General features: G+C 36.4%; 1 protein-coding gene and 1 long non-coding RNA gene across 3 annotated transcripts in view; one reads left to right on the forward strand and one right to left on the reverse strand.

The window, feature by feature from the left end:
• Positions 1 to 15,461, reverse strand: part of LOC144970274 (uncharacterized) — a 265,721-nt gene extending 250,260 nt beyond the window's left edge. Inside the window, exon 1 of the long non-coding RNA XR_013644929.1 lies at positions 15,443 to 15,461. This is a non-coding gene — a long non-coding RNA (uncharacterized LOC144970274). The remainder of the gene's footprint in view (positions 1 to 15,442) is intronic.
• Positions 1 to 16,031, forward strand: part of LOC144970269 (uncharacterized) — a 251,041-nt gene that overhangs the window by 119,335 nt on the left and 115,675 nt on the right. The window contains exon 3 of one of the 2 annotated variants that reach the window (XM_078909732.1): positions 2,560 to 3,385. The gene's annotated coding sequence lies outside the window, so the exon portion shown is untranslated. Of the gene's footprint in view, positions 1 to 2,559; positions 3,386 to 16,031 lie in introns of those variants that run through there. The other variant, XM_078909729.1, reaches the window with a different exon arrangement.

Genomic DNA, 16,031 nt, shown 5'->3' on the forward strand with positions numbered 1-16,031 from the left:
TCCACCTCTTCTTCTTCTTCTTCTTCTTCTTCTTCTTCTTCTTCTTCTTCTTCTGCTTCTTCTTCTTCTTCTTCTTCTTCTTCTTCTTCTTCTTCTTTTCACTATCCCTTCTCTTTCCATCTTTCTTTTTTAGGAGAAGGAGGAGGAGGAGGAGGAGGAGGAGGAGGAGGAGGAATGGAGGAGGAGGAGGAGAGTAAGGAGGAGAAGGAGGAGATGGAGAATTCTGATGATGATGATGATGATGATGATGATGATGATGATGATGATGCTGTTGTTGATGATGATGATGATGATGATGATGATGATGATGATGATGATGATGATGATGATGATGATGATAGTAGTGGCAGTGGTGGTGGTGGTGGTGGTGATGATGATGATGATGATGACGACGACGACGACGACGAATACGACGACGACGAGGATGAGGTCTAAAATGATTCTAACAAAGGGTCCAATTGTAATTCTCTCAAGACACACACACACACACACACACACACACACACACACACAATTCACTCATACTTTACCTTTAGTTACACAACAGCTGTGTACAATGCAACGCTATTATAATCTATCAAGTAGTCGTCCACATACATTTGAAATTCCAGCCTGTCTCATAGTCATAGCGCCCAAGACTCGTCCGTGTCCTTTGTCGAAAAGCAGGCAGTATAAGGTGAAATGCCTGAAATATAAATTACTGCTATTTTGATGACGACGACTGCAAAGACAATGTTCCCCCTTGCATCGAGGCTGGCCATTATAATTAATTCTATAATATTATAGCAAAGACTTAGGCTTGAACTCTTTGGTTACGTTATTTCGTAAGACTTGGTTTACTGTCGTCAGACTTCTTGGTCTCAGTTGTTATTGATGCTAATAACTCACCTGTTTTGCCCGCCAGAGCAATCGTACCAACCCTCCCCCACCCCTTCCCCCCGTTTATACTGTGTTATAGGTACTTTCATGTCGAAAATTATAGTATCGCCAAACAGGTGTCATGTCTCGTCCTTATGCGTTGCTGCTGGTTAGGGACAAATTGTAAAGCATAGACAATCATGTAGGTATAGTTCATGCACCATGTTCGAAAATACTTGATGAAAATAATTAGTATGTATAACCAAAATGATGATAGTAATTTTAAAATGAAATGAATATAAATAAAATATTTACAAAGTTAAAGAAAAGGAAACATCATCAAACAAACATGCACAAAATGTTACTCGTTTCCTCAAAAATGGTATAATGTTAGGATGCAGGGGGAAAATGAATTTATGAGATTAATGTCACTTCATTTGATTCTAGGTGGGGTTCCTGACCTCCCTTAGTGGCCAGGGAGGCACTTACTGTTTATTCTATCGCGCTATATCTGTTTAGATGAGACTTTTAGGTGATCTCACAACTAAGTATACAGATAGTGTGCTCTTGGAATCTACATCTGTTCCCTATTTGAGCTAATTCCCCTTTGTCTTACTTATTCTTGGGTGCTCTAATTGTGATTTTAGAGCTTTTTATATCCAATTATCATACTTTTTATTGCCGCTGATATGACATAGATGTGTTGCAAGCGCCGTAAACCCCCTCCCCCCCCCCCCCCAAAAAAAAAAACAAAAACAAATCAAAACAAATAATTCATTTGTTTGTTTTAACGAGGAGGAATCTAATTTTTAAAGAGTAAATAAATATAAACTCTACAAAAGTATTCATTTATAGCATACACTTCCAAATACATATATTCAATTTTCATCTTTTGGTACACCCCGATATAACAACAGGTTGAGGTGGTGGGTCGCAAGAACAAAACAACGCGGTCAAAGCCCTATCACAGGGCACTAACCAACTGTTGAACGAGCCCTTATCTCGTCCGCCGACTCGCTTGTCCTCAAAATAACTATGCTAAACGCGCACAAAAACACACCTGACTTCATTCAGAGCTGCCAAGAAAGGTGACTTTGGCTAAAGGGGGGAAAAATAGAAGAAAACGAAAAGAGAGTGAGAGAGTAAGAAATCTAACATTCAATTTAGTTGTAAGTTAAAAATCGAATTCATAAAAAAAAAATAATGAACAGGATCTATCTCTCAATTTAGTAAGAGAGCGCGCTGACTCAGTTGTATAGAATGTAAAATTAGATCGAGGATAGATAACAAAAACAAAGTAGACGTCTATAGGTTGCCAGTTTGGCATTTTAAATGCAGATTCCAAAAATCTGGCATTTTTGAAAAGTTTGGCATTAGAAAAATCATTGCATTTGGCATTTTCATTGGCATTTTTTTCTTGTATATATACTTAAATGACACCTTTTCTTAATTATTTCATTACCCCAACAGGAATTCTAGTATAATTCAAAAAGAAAGAAAAGAAAACACGCAAGCCACCGGATATGATAGTAAATTGTCTATCAAAAGTGAGTAGTTTCTTAGGGGTGGGAGTCAACAGACTTTGGATATTTTTTGAGGATTGGCATTTTTTGTAGTCTCCCTGCATTTGTTGAAAAATAATCTGGCAAACGTGACGTCTATAGCCAAATTTTTATTTTCACCTCTCCACTTGCTTTTCAGGTCCCGTTCTTGCCATATAAGGACAACGACCAAAATGGAGTGTCGCATTGATTGACAAAGTGGGAGGAGCTTGAACACAGACGACGCTTCTTGACTCAGCGGTTGTAGTAGTCGTAGTAGAGTTGGTGTGTGTACTTCAAGGTCTGACTGACTATCATAACGGAGAAGTGCGCACTTTTTAAAACTTGTGTGTTACTTATGTGGAATTTGTAACCATCGCATCACCATTCTTCTACTTATGGATTGCATTTCAAAGGATACATACTTCTAAACATTTCAATTCCTGTGTTTTGAATTATCATTGGATTTTTTTACTCTCATATCAGTGAATGTTTCAGTGTCTGTTACAATTTTCACCTGTTGTGGATTATAACTAGATTACACATAACAAATAATCAACTTTTGTGAGATTGTGCGGTGTTTAATCAGTTATTTTTCAGTCTACTTACATTATTAATTGCACAATCCATGTTTGTGATTGAAATGTAACAGTTGTCATTGAGATTAGTGGCACAATCTTCTTATGGTTATTAGACGAGAATCACCAGTCCTCATTATTATGCAAGTAGTGCATTATTTTGAAGCGGGACCACTTTGAGGCGTCACCCTAGCTCAAGGACGTAACTCGAGCTGCAGCTGATCTTCTGTTATACTCACACATAAAAAAAAACCCCCCACAAAACACAACACACAAAAATCTTTTCAGCTGATTCATCGAAAAAAAAGTTTAGATATATCTAGTTGTCGCATGGAATAATAGATCACAACTACCTTTGGATATTTTTTTTGTCCATTGTCAACCGTTCCCTTGCCTGCAGTTGCAAAGGTAAGTGTTCTTTTAATTATTTATTCACGTTTCTCTCTCTCTCTCTCTCTCTCTCTCTCTCTCTCTCTCTCTCTCTCTCTCTCTATCTATCTATCTATCTCTCTGTTTGCCTCCCCCCCCCTCTCTCTCTCTCTCTCTCTCTCTCTCTCTCTCTCTGTGTCTTTGGTCCGCATACATTCATTGTATCTCTTTGCTGTCAATTTTTATCTTTTTTTTTCACCCCCTTTGACTCTCCACCTTATTATTCATCCCCCTCTCTCTTTCTTTCTCTCCATTCCACTATTATGTGTGTTAGCGCTTCTCTCTCTCTCTCTCTCTCTCTCTCTCTCTCTCTCTCCCTCCCTCCACACACACACACACACACACACTTTCTCTCTCTGTGCGGGATGTGTTTTGTGTGTGTGGTGTGTGTGTGTGTGTGTTTTCCTTCGCCCTCAGTCTACCTGTTGCACAGTATCAGTCGTTTATTGACAGAGATGAGGACGTGTGTGTGTCGATCAAAAAACATGAAGTATGAAGTCACCCTCGCTCGAAGACCATCCCTCGGTTTAGCCTCGTGTCTCTGTTACTAGTCATCAAAAAGAAAACAGTTTTTGATGACGTGTGTCTAATAAAATTACTTCTATCTTCTTTTTTTTTATTTACCGAAATGGGAATATTGTAGCCCCATAAACACGTAGCTGGATGGCTAGGCGAGACTTGACTCAGGAGTGAATGTGTAACTGACTGAAGGCGGTGGCGGAATGCTTTTTAAAAAAATGACGCCAAACAAATGGCATGAAAATAATGAGGAATAAGTAAGTGCCATACGGTCTTGGGAATATACGACTTATTATGAACCACACACATTAAACTTGATGAAATAGCGGAGATATATATATATACCTTCATCCCCGTCCCTCTCCCTCACTCTTTAAATCTACTGTGCTGAAGTACCTACTGATAGCTTCAGATCATTTATCCGGAGATTCGTTTTCCATTAGCTCTATTTTTTTTTTCTTCAGGTGATTTAAGGTAGAAAGTTCTGGTACATATTGCTCTGCTTGTGTATACTCTTTCTGAAGATTTTGATTTGTACATACCCTTGTGTGTGTGTGTGTGTGTGTGTGTGTGTGTGTGCGAGAGAGATAGATAGGTAGATAGATAGATAGATAGATAGATAGATAGATAGGGAGAGTGAGAGAGAGAGAGAGAGAGAGAGAGATTGCTTTATATATGTGTGTGTGTTTGTGTGTGTGTGTGTGTGTGTGTGTGTGCAGATGTGTTCTTGTGTGTCTGTATAGTCTGTATATTGAAAAGTTATTCCAGGCTTACAGCTTTGCCTTAGTCTAATATTATAACTGTAGCGTTGAAAACGATGGTATATTTTTTTAATGTTGCACATTTATTGCTTTTTCTTTATTTATTTATAGATATATTTTTTAAAACCGTGGCGAATCTTTAAGAAGTAGAAAGACACCTCGTAAAAGGAAAAGACCGTAAACAACCCCCCCCCCCCCCCCTCCCCCTCATCCACGCACACACTTACTCACACACACACATTCACACACACACACACACACACACACACAGACACACATTATTTACCTCAATTATAATATGATCAGTTCAAGTGAGTGTTTGCTCTCATATAACTGAATTATCATGAAAACGATCCACAAGGCTCTTTCAACTGTCAGGCAGATGCCGTTCTCATTTAATCATATTATTAAATAATAGCATTTCATTAGTTCATCACCTTTAACACCTGCTTAGGTTGGTCATCCTGACACGATCTTATTAAATAAATAATAGAAGATAATAAAATAATTATTGTGTTTTCTGTTCTTGTTTGCATTTTTTTTGGTCTGTTTATTTTTAAGTTGCGTCCCCTTCGGGTTTTAGAATTCTCAAGGTCTTAACTGAACTGCATTTGCAAATTAGATAATAAGGCTTCATACAACCCCCCGCCCCCTCTCCCCCTTCACCGCCCCCCATCTGATGTCGGGTTTTTGTTTGTTTGTTTTGGATTAACGTGTCTTTGAATTTTCATCATCACGTGATTGCCATTGTATGCTCTTTTGAGAACAAACTGTTTAACCGAAGTACGACACTTTTGGCAACTGCTGGGTGCTGAAAACATTTTGTATGGCATTGTGATGATTCAAAGGTTAGGCTCCAGTATTCCTTGTTAATTTGAAAAGCCAGTTATTCTTTTTTGAGTAGCTGCATTTATGAGCATTTGTAAAGATATACTCCTACTCTCTCAGAATAATTATCCATGAATGCAAAGTTTAGAGAGAGATAGAGAGAAAAAGAGAAAGAAAGAAAGAAAGAAAGAGAGAGAGAGAGAGAGAGAGAGAGAGAGAGAGAGAGAGAGAGAGAGAGAGAGAGAGAGACCTATTTATCAATGCTCAGATCTCTAATTTTTATTTACAATATTCGAGGTCTTAATCATAATGATATAATTGCTGAATTGTATATCTATATTTCAATCTATCTTATAAATAAATCTTAGAATCGAAGCCTCCTATCATGATAAATTTACACAAACTGCTGCCATGCTCTGGAAAAACAAACACTTTTTTAATATTTTGGCCAGAAAAATCGTCCTTCAAATATCGATCGATTTAAATGACCTTTATCCTGTCAAAAACTCTCAAACTTCGGACTTCGTAAATCCCAGGCTTGAGAGTTTTTTTTACCAAGATCAAGGTCATTTCAATCGGTCTACATTTCAAGGACGAGTTTTCTGTCCAAAATGTTCAATACGTGTTTCTTTTTTTCTTTTCTTTCTTTTTTTTTTTTCTTCTTCTCTAGAGTACGGCAAACTGTGTATATAAATGATATATACCTTTGATTCATCCACCCACATTCTCCTTTCAAAACCATCGATCAGCAGCGAACCATAGACAGAACAGTCACGCAAGACAGGTTTGTCTCCTTCACTTATCAACCCGTCCACACGACCGGTCTAAAGACCTGTACCCATTCTCCGTCAAAATGTTCGTCGTCATCTTCCTTGCTTTATCTGTTGCGACACACGTCACCTAACAATCTGGGAATATTTATTCAAATAATAAATACATGAAATAAATAAATAACTAAATGAATGAATGAACTAAATATATAAATAAATAATTAATATCCACTTTTATAATATAGCGCTTTTCCACGGTTTCACCATGCTAAATGCGCTTCAAAATACACACTTCTTTTATTCCTCCAGCAGGCCACAAGGAACTCAATTTCGATAATTTAAGATTCAGCGTCCCTCACTTAATCCGAGAACGAGGTGCACAATAAAGTCCAATCGGTATTTTTTTGTTCTCATCTAAGTACCTAATACGTATTATAGAGCCTATACTATCCTTATATGTAGCGCAATATCCACTAAACGTGCTCAAAGCACGGATCTCTGACCAACAGAAACACGTACCATACAATTTTTCTTCCGATATAGACAACGCTGTTGACGGCCAGGTACTCATTTTACACCCGAGTACGGCGAGACAATGTAAGTAAAAAGCTTTTCCCAAGGACTCAACTATGCGCCGAGCGAGGGTCGAACCCAGGACCTTCCGACCCGAAAGCGAGTGTAAAACCACCAGACCACATAACCGCACAAAGAGTAGGAGACAGTCGTAACACAACGACGTTACGATGTGTGGGGCCAGGCCTTAAGTGACGAAACCGCCCACTTATAAAATACAAGATAAAACTAATTTTGATATCACGGAAAGTCATGCTTTTATTATCTCCCGGCCACGCTTGATATTGGTGGGGCTCGACCTACTGTCTACAGCCGGTTTCATCCAGCACCGGATCAAGGGAGATAGGAGTCGAAGCCATATTATATTTTGATTTATTCAATGCAGTTACATATTATATATAATGGGTAATTTGCCTCGCCATATCACTATTGATTTCACTTCCACGTAACTTCAATGATTGAATTGATATCATGTTATTTTGATGGGGTATTTTTTAAATCGCCCTTGTATTATGTCAGAATTTATGTTATAAAAATTGAATTCAATATAATATCACCATGCATTGATAACTAACCCTAGGCCTCACTTATTAAATCGGCGCTTCACAAAGTATTTTTAGTGATTGGGTAACTGGGTCTAAATAAGATTTGACGGAAAGTTATTACCCTTGTGCCAGTTTATTGCGTAAAGGGATAAAATGTTTATTACTTACTGTCTATTTAACAAAAGAGACATGGGGATACACTCCCTGATTGATCTTGTCTTTTGGGAATGCATCGATGGACATATTATGAACTTTTATCGTGTAGATTAATTCGTGTCGTCCTAAAATCAAACACACCATCAAATGCAAGTAACACCAAAACACCAACGATCATCATCCGTATCAAAAATTGTGCGAGTCTGCCTACCTTAATTGACACATTCAAACTGCCATATAAACTGACATGTCGTTCATCATGAAATGAATAATTGGATACTTTAGGATTTAGATAATTTGTGTGTTATTGTCATTCACTGAAGAAACACATTTAAGAAAAAAAACAACACATTTTGGCTCAACCCCCCCCCCCCCAAAAAAAAGGAAAAAACAACAAAACAACAACAAAAAAACCAACAACAACAGCAAAGCAAGACAAAAAGAAAAACAACAAACAAAAAAGAAAGCAATAAAAAAAAGAATTAAAAAAAAACACCCTTTTTACTTCAATTATTGTTCGATCAAGATGGCCTCCAATTTGTATGTGAATAAAAATTTCTCAAACCTGAAAATTCTAATATTTTGGGGGATTATTTGACAATAATTTGGTTGCCATCTTAATCTGTTGATATTTTGAGTATGACTTTTCAGGCCAAACTCAGTCTACACGACCTGTGTTATCTCAGTCATCATCATTTCATTACTTTTGGTGTGTCGATTTGATTTTAAAACATTCAGGTCTGGGAACACAGTAAAACAAGGGGAGAGTATCCATTAATTTCTTTCCTGTCTTGCGTACCTTCACCACTCATTAATTCTCCGGGTGTAATAATGAAAATAAATTAGGTGGAAAGTAATCCTAGATTGACTCTTTTTATTCAGAGGGTAGAGAACAACTTTGATGATGGCTCCAAAGAAACAGTATTGTTATTTCTTCCAATCATAATTGAATGCCAATACTAATGAAGGCAATGTTGATGTAGTGGTCATGTCTGTCAGTCACCTTATGGTCAACTGACTTTGGGTTCGAATCTTTTTAAAGACACTTGTATTTGTTTGTCAGGCCTTCGAAGTTTTCATAACACCGCACCGTGTCCAACTGTAGATTGTATTTAAATAATCGATGCTGTCTCCTCACCCCCCCCCCCCCCACACACACACACACATACACACACAAATGGACGTGTAATCTTTAACGTGTATTTCGTCTTTTGGAGATATTATTATAGTAAGAACAAATCACCTATCTGGTAGTCTTAAAATAAGAAGCCAAATGACGTCAACTTCATTCATTCAATATTTACTAAAAGTTCTAGAATTGACGACGAAAAGAATTGACTAATATCATCATACCTATGATAAAAAAGGACTTCTTTTTAGAAGATCAGTTACAATGGTAGACACATGGTATACAGATCAAGGTCACTGATAATTATGAACGAAACTCTTTGTCGGCTCGTGTGTGTTGTGTATGCCCCAAGCATGCATAATTCATCCAGTTGGACAGCTTCAGAGCTGATTTAGATACAGTGGAATTCGCGTAAAATCAACATCCCTAAAGTCAATAAAGTAACAAAAAAGCAAACAAAACTTCAAAAACAAAACAACCCCCCCCCCAACTTAAAACAAACAAACAAAACAACAACGCCAAAACAAACAAACAAACAAAAACAAATAATAAAAAGATAAAAACCAAAATTTAAAAAAATATATATATATATAAAACCAATCTTTCTGATCAAGCGGCGTTGGCTTTATCACATTCCATTGTATATTTAGAGACATGGAGTTATATCTGTCCGTCTCCTAAGGAAGGTTTGCCAGTTTTGAATGTTTGTATTGCATAAGATGATAATCATAGTATAGTAAACTTGTGTCTTTGACCAAGGTTAAAAATACAATGTATTGTTACAAGTCACAACTCTCGTCTTATCTCACTTGCCATAAAATTACACAGGCCATGTATGGGTCAAGTTCATTCTGATTGTTAACTAACCTGCCTTAGTGATTTACGTTGTTGATGTTGTTGTTGTTGTTATTATTATTATTGTTGTTGCTGTTGTTGTTATTAGATGTATGCTTTATCAATTACGACTAAACATTTGTTTGAGGGCTCTGATTCCAATTGGGGTGGAGTAAAATCATGTTTCGTCGTTGAATACTGGTTTGTAGCCTCAGCAATATATTGTTAGTACTAATGGTTCGGCGGTTACTAAGCGTCATAACGAGGGAAGTGACATCTCGACTGTTGAAGCCTATTGAGAACTTACTGTGTAAGCAGACCTGCCTATTTGAAAGTCTAAAAAAAAAAAATCGTAGTTCATAGAATATAAAAGATGGTAACTGCTATAGTTAGTTAACTTTAAAATTCAACAACTTAATCCAGATCGAAAACATTAAATTTGTAGCCCAGCACCAAACGTTATTTTTCAATAAGTTTTAACGACTTAAAGATGATTTATTAGTTTTGAAATTGGAAGGCAAAATTTCGTATTTCTAGAAAATATTCGTAGTTTTAGGCTAGTATCTGAAAGTAACCTTTAAAATATTTATATTTTAACATTAAAAAAAAAAAAAGTGTAGATCTGCCATCAGTAAATGTGGACCGTGTGAATGTTTATTTTTAGCAGTCAGCCAATGAACCCGTTTTGATTTGACCTGCTGCTGCTGTCTGTTGCGGCTGTGACTGTCCAAGCCGGGCGTTATTTGAATTTAAATGTCGGTTTGCTCGAAATGTAAACATTGCGATCCCGCTGTGAAGAGTTGCCAAGTAGATATCTTCTCTCTCTCTGTCTCTCTCCCTGTCTCTCTCTCTCTCTTCTCTCTCTCTTTCTCTCTCTCTCTCTTCTCTCTCTCTTTCTCTCTCTCTCTCTGCCTCTCTCTCCTCTCTCAATTTGTATATCCCACTCTTTCCTTCAGTTATTTGGCTTCTACTCATTTTCTCTCTCTATCTCTCTCTCTCTCTCTCTCTCTCTCTCTCTGCCCCTCTCTCTTCTCTCATTCTCTCTTTCTCTCTCTCTCTCTCTCTCTCTCTCTCTCTCTCTCTCTCTTTCCTTATCTGTCTGTCTTTCTCCCACAATTTGTCTTTCTCACTCTCTCCTTCAGTTATTTATCTACTACTCATTCTCTCCCATTCACTCTCTCTCTTTCCCTCTCTCCCTCTCTCTGTCGGTCTCTCTCTTTTCTTATTCTTTTCAGTATGCATTCGGTACTGACCTCAGATTAAGTACCAACAACTAACAAAACAGGTTTCTCATATTTTGTATTATGAATAATACTGATACAACAACAAATGCATTTCTATAAGCCCCCCCCCCCCCCCCCCCCCCCCCCTATCCAGGCCTCAAAGCGCTTCCTAAATGAATAATAATGAAATAAGAATTGAGTCATCAAAACATAGGACTTAGGCTTTGATGTGTTGATGTGTATAGTTTTTCTACATAATTAAATCTTTTGAAGGAGTGATGGTTTTATATGGGACGCTTGGGTGGGTTTGGTGAGAATATTATGTTGATTTGGCATCTCAAAATATCATGTATCTATAAATCTGTTCTCTTTTAGTTTCAGTGTGTGTGTATGTGTGTGGATGTATGTGTATGTGTGCATTGAAAGATATAAATATATATATATATATATATATATATATATATATATATAGAGAGAGAGAGAGAGAGAGAGGGGGGGGGGGTTAGTGAGGTAACGTAGGTTAGACAGAGTATAAGAATTGAGAAAAATATAAATAATTTGATTGATAGATGACTTGATTGAAAGAAAAAAGATAGAGAGGAAGAGTGAATTGGGAAAAGAGAGATGAGAAACAGAGTGGTCCATTGATGACGAACAGATTGGTCCTTTGATGATGAAGAGAAAAGATGGACGGAGAGATAAAGATAGATAGATAGATCGATCGATCGATCGATCGATCGATAGATAGATAGATAGATAGATAGATAGATAGATAGATAGATAGAGAGAGAGATAGAGAGAGAGAACGGAGAAAGAAAGAAAGAAAGAAAGAGAGAGAGAGAGAGAGAGAGAGAGAGAGAATGAGAGAGAGAGAATGAGAGAACGGGAAAAAGAAAGAAAGAAAGAATGACAGAGAGAGAGAGAGAGAGAGAGAGAGAGAGAAAGAGAGAGAGAGAGAGAACGGGAGAAATAAAGAGAGAGAGAGAGAGAGAGAGAGAGAGAGAGAGAATGAAAACATAGTAGGAGAGTGTCCATAAAGTAATGCTGGCAATGATAAACATGCTAACGTGTCAGCCGAAATTAACCCCCTGTGCTCAGTCACCTGTGATCACTCTTTCCTTCTTCTTTTTCTGTCATTCTCTCCTCCTTTTTTTTTTATCCGTTCACCAACCCCTCCACCCCCCTCACCCCCCCCCCCCTTCTTACTTCCCACTAATTTCTATTTTTCTTTCATATTTTCTCCCCCACCCCTTCCCGCCCTTGTTGACAATAGGGAGAGACAGGTAAGAAGAGGAGGAATCCACAAGCTTTGTGGACACGGCTCAATGCGCACACCTAACCTTCATATTCATTTTACCGTCCATGGACATATCATCTCTCTCTCTCTCTCACTCTCTCTCTCTCTCTCTCTCTCTCTCTCTCTCTCTCTCTATCTATCTATCTACCTATCTATCTACCTATCTATCTCCCTCCCATCTCTTCTATCTCACCCTCTCATTCCTCTCTCCATCTCTATCCCTCTCTATATATCTCCCTCTTATCTCTTATATCTCACCCTCTCATTCCTCTCTCCATCTCTATCCCTCTCTCTATATCTCCTCCCATCTCTTCTATCTCACCATCTCATTCCTCTCTCTATACAATGCCAAACGATTAGATTCCTGTATTGGCAACGTTTTGATGTTTCCTTTTTTAAAAAAAAAAAGTATGGACATGTTTAGAGAAGGAAGTAAATAGTCTTTTTAAATTGTTGTTTACAAAAATTGTCAATGTTTATGTTATCAACAATTGCATCAACAGTGGCTATGGTTGACATAGAAAATATAAATCTACAAAGAAAAAAAGCAAGAAAAAGAAACATTTGAAGTTTTATAAGATCGGACGAGTGACCTTGAGGTTAGAATGGAATCTCTTAGAATTTTCGATTTTAATTCCTCAATTAAGATGTCCATACTATAATAATTACGATACCATTAATGATGAAAACGATGATAATAATTAGAACTATTGAGGATGATGATAAAGAGAAAATATGGGACAAACAAGTAGTGTTGACTTAAAGTAAAGGTTGACTTTAAGAATTTTTTAGTTTATGCGGAGTCCATTGTAAATGATCAGAAATAATTTGAACTTTTGGGTTCAACCACTCCATGAAATTACATTTATTATTCACACCACAAGACAAACAAAATTAATCTAAGTTTCATATTTAGTGACTGTCAAAAGTAATGAACAAAAATGAATATAACAGCTTTGAAAAAGAACAAAAATACCAAACACGAAACGTTTCGGGTTCAAAACCCTTCTTCGGCCAAGAAATAGAAAAAACAAACAATAAAAACATTAATATATTAAAAAAAAAAAAACAAAAAAAAAAAAACCTGAACTTTTATATAGAGTAATATCCACTAAATGTGCTCAAAGCGCTTTACAATGGGGTCCCTGACCAACAGCAACACTTTGCACGTAGAACGAGACATGACGCCTGATAGACAATATCACTTAATATCCAGACAGATGGAAGAGAAATATTTCTTTTTCGAAGCTGTCATGTTTATTTTTGTTCATTACTTTGACATAGGACACTGACATCTTCCATCAGCTTAGTATGTATTACATTGGGTTATCTTTTTTCACTATAAATTCTTTTTTTTTTCAGCATTTCAATCACTCTAACATAAAACCATTTTAAGACGGCGGTTTACAAATAATGCATATTGTAATGCATGCGCTATGCGCTTGTCTCCCCCCCCCCCCCCCTCTCTCTCTCTCTCCCTTTTTTTCAATTTTTTATTTTTATTATCAGTACAATGGAGTAATTTCAAAGTCTTCGAAACTCGACTGAACTTGTCGTTGTGACATGAAAGACGCTTCAAAGAAAGAAAACTGAAATGGTATCTGGGCGTGAACGGTGTTTTCATGTTTATTCATATCTGTTGTGCGTAACAACTCCCTCTTTCGCTAGGAAGGTATTGTTATTATTATGTAAAAGGAGCACACATTGATATGCATACAGGTCTATGGCCTTCGTATGAGACTGTGTGTGAAAAAAAAGGAGTAAAGAACACACACACACACACACACACACACACACACACACACAGAGAGAGAGAGAGAGAGAGAGAGAGAGAGAGAGAGAGAGAGAGAGAGGGGGGGGCAATGAAACTTTTGGTCGTAATTTGCTGATAAATTCCTTTCTTCTGACACACAGCCAATGGGTACAACCTACAAAAGCAATTTGGCTGAGAATCGAACCGAGAAGTTTGGCACCGTTACACAATTTTTGTTTCCCTAATTAACTCATCATTATTTACCGTACTTTTCAACGTATTTATTTATCTTTCATAATACTACACTGTGTGCCAATGCATTCAAACCAAACCAATGGTTTTATATCCTGTTAGCACGTGTCTTTGTTATAAGATAACAATAATCTTTGAAATAATATGCGAATGCTTGTTCCAATGCATGTTGTTTTTAAATCTGTTTATCACAAACCCGTGTCCCGGGTTTGAGTCTCAGGTTTGAGTGTTTTTGACAAGATGAGGGTCATTTTAATCGACCGATTATTTGAAGGACAAGATGCCTGGCCAAAAATTAAAATACATGTTTGTTTTTTTGTTTTTTGTTTTTTTTTTGTTTTATTGTATCCTTTCGGAATGGCAGTATAAAACTAGCATCTCGCACCTTGCTTTTGGCAGGAAAAAAAAAGAAAAGAAGAATGTCTTAAGTCTAGCACACCTTGCCAGACATAAGTTGTGAGGTGATTAGCGATTTTCTGAACTCACAAGAAGTAAATAGCGTTCGTAGTATGCAGTGCAGCCGGCCGGCATCTAAATGAAATCTCAATCTTGGCTCTCTTCCAGGGCAACGAATATATTCTATCTAGCTCGTATGAATAATATAGTTTATCTTTTATATATAGATAGATAGCTCTTCTTTTAGCCGGCAAGCAAGTCGTCAGCATTCGCTGAGCCCTATAGGTAGCTATCTCACTGGGATAGGCTGAATGTACGTATACATTTTTATACACCTTATTTTCTTGTCGTGTTGAATACTGCACCCTGTGACTGAGTAAACAAGAAATACAGCCAGGAATTTGTTTAGAAAATGAATAATTGATGACGCTATTTTGCCAGGTCTTCTTATAATGAAAAATAACATGATGATGAAAATAATAATAATGATGATGATGATGATGATGATGATGATGATGATGATGATGATGATGATGATGATGATGATGATGATGATGATGATGATGATGATGATGATGATGATGATGATGATGATGATGATGATGATGATGATAATAATAATAATAATGATGATGAGTATGATGATTATAATAATAATAATAATAATAATAATAATAATTATAATAATAATAATAATAATAATAATAATAATAATAATAATAATAATAATAATAATGATGATGATGATGATGATGATGATGATGATGAGTATGATGATTATAATAATAATAATAATAATAATAATAATAATAATAATAATAATAAATAATAATAATAATAATAATAATAATAATAATAATAATAATAATAATATTAATGATAATAATAATATTAATGTCACAGTAAAGATTGTTCACAATTATCTTATTAAATTTTATTTTATTAAGAACTGAATTCATCTCACTCCAGTTATATTTCGGTAGGCTTAGATAAACTTTACCTTCTAATATTAGATCGTCTTTCCTTTTATAGCCTTCCCTCGAATTAATTTCTAATTAGTGAATACTTTTCGTTCTACATTCTGTCACGTAGCCACTTATTATAAAAGCTGATAGGTCTAACACTCTGCACTCACTTTCTCTCCACAATCTATGCCGGACGGCCAGTCGCTCTATTCCTATATATATACTGGAAGATTTTTATCTTTTGGGACTTTGTAGATATTATATCTACACCATTAAGACGCCGGAGCTTTTAACTTTGACTGTATAATCTTCAAGGATCAAACCCAAGCCCGCTGTCAGAGGACTTCACAATAACTTCTTACCAATTGCCTGGAAGTGGAATTTTACGAGTCCAATCCTATTATCAGAGGAATAGATCATCCAAGCCCATCAACTGCCTGGAAACGTAAACTTACGAACCAGACATATTATCATAAGTTACGTAAAATATTCATATCTCTATTTGTAACTGCCACGATCACTGTTTATCTCTTTTAATTAAATTTCATCATTATTTTTATTTCATTGTAAACAAATCGTTAATTGTTTTTCATTTATAGTAACTAGTAAATTCTGGGGCCTCAT

Source organism: Berghia stephanieae, chromosome 4, assembly GCF_034508935.2.
Source record: "Berghia stephanieae isolate SIO BIC M18660-M18661 chromosome 4, UCSD_Bste_1.3, whole genome shotgun sequence".
NCBI classification, from domain to species: domain Eukaryota; kingdom Metazoa; phylum Mollusca; class Gastropoda; order Nudibranchia; family Aeolidiidae; genus Berghia; species Berghia stephanieae.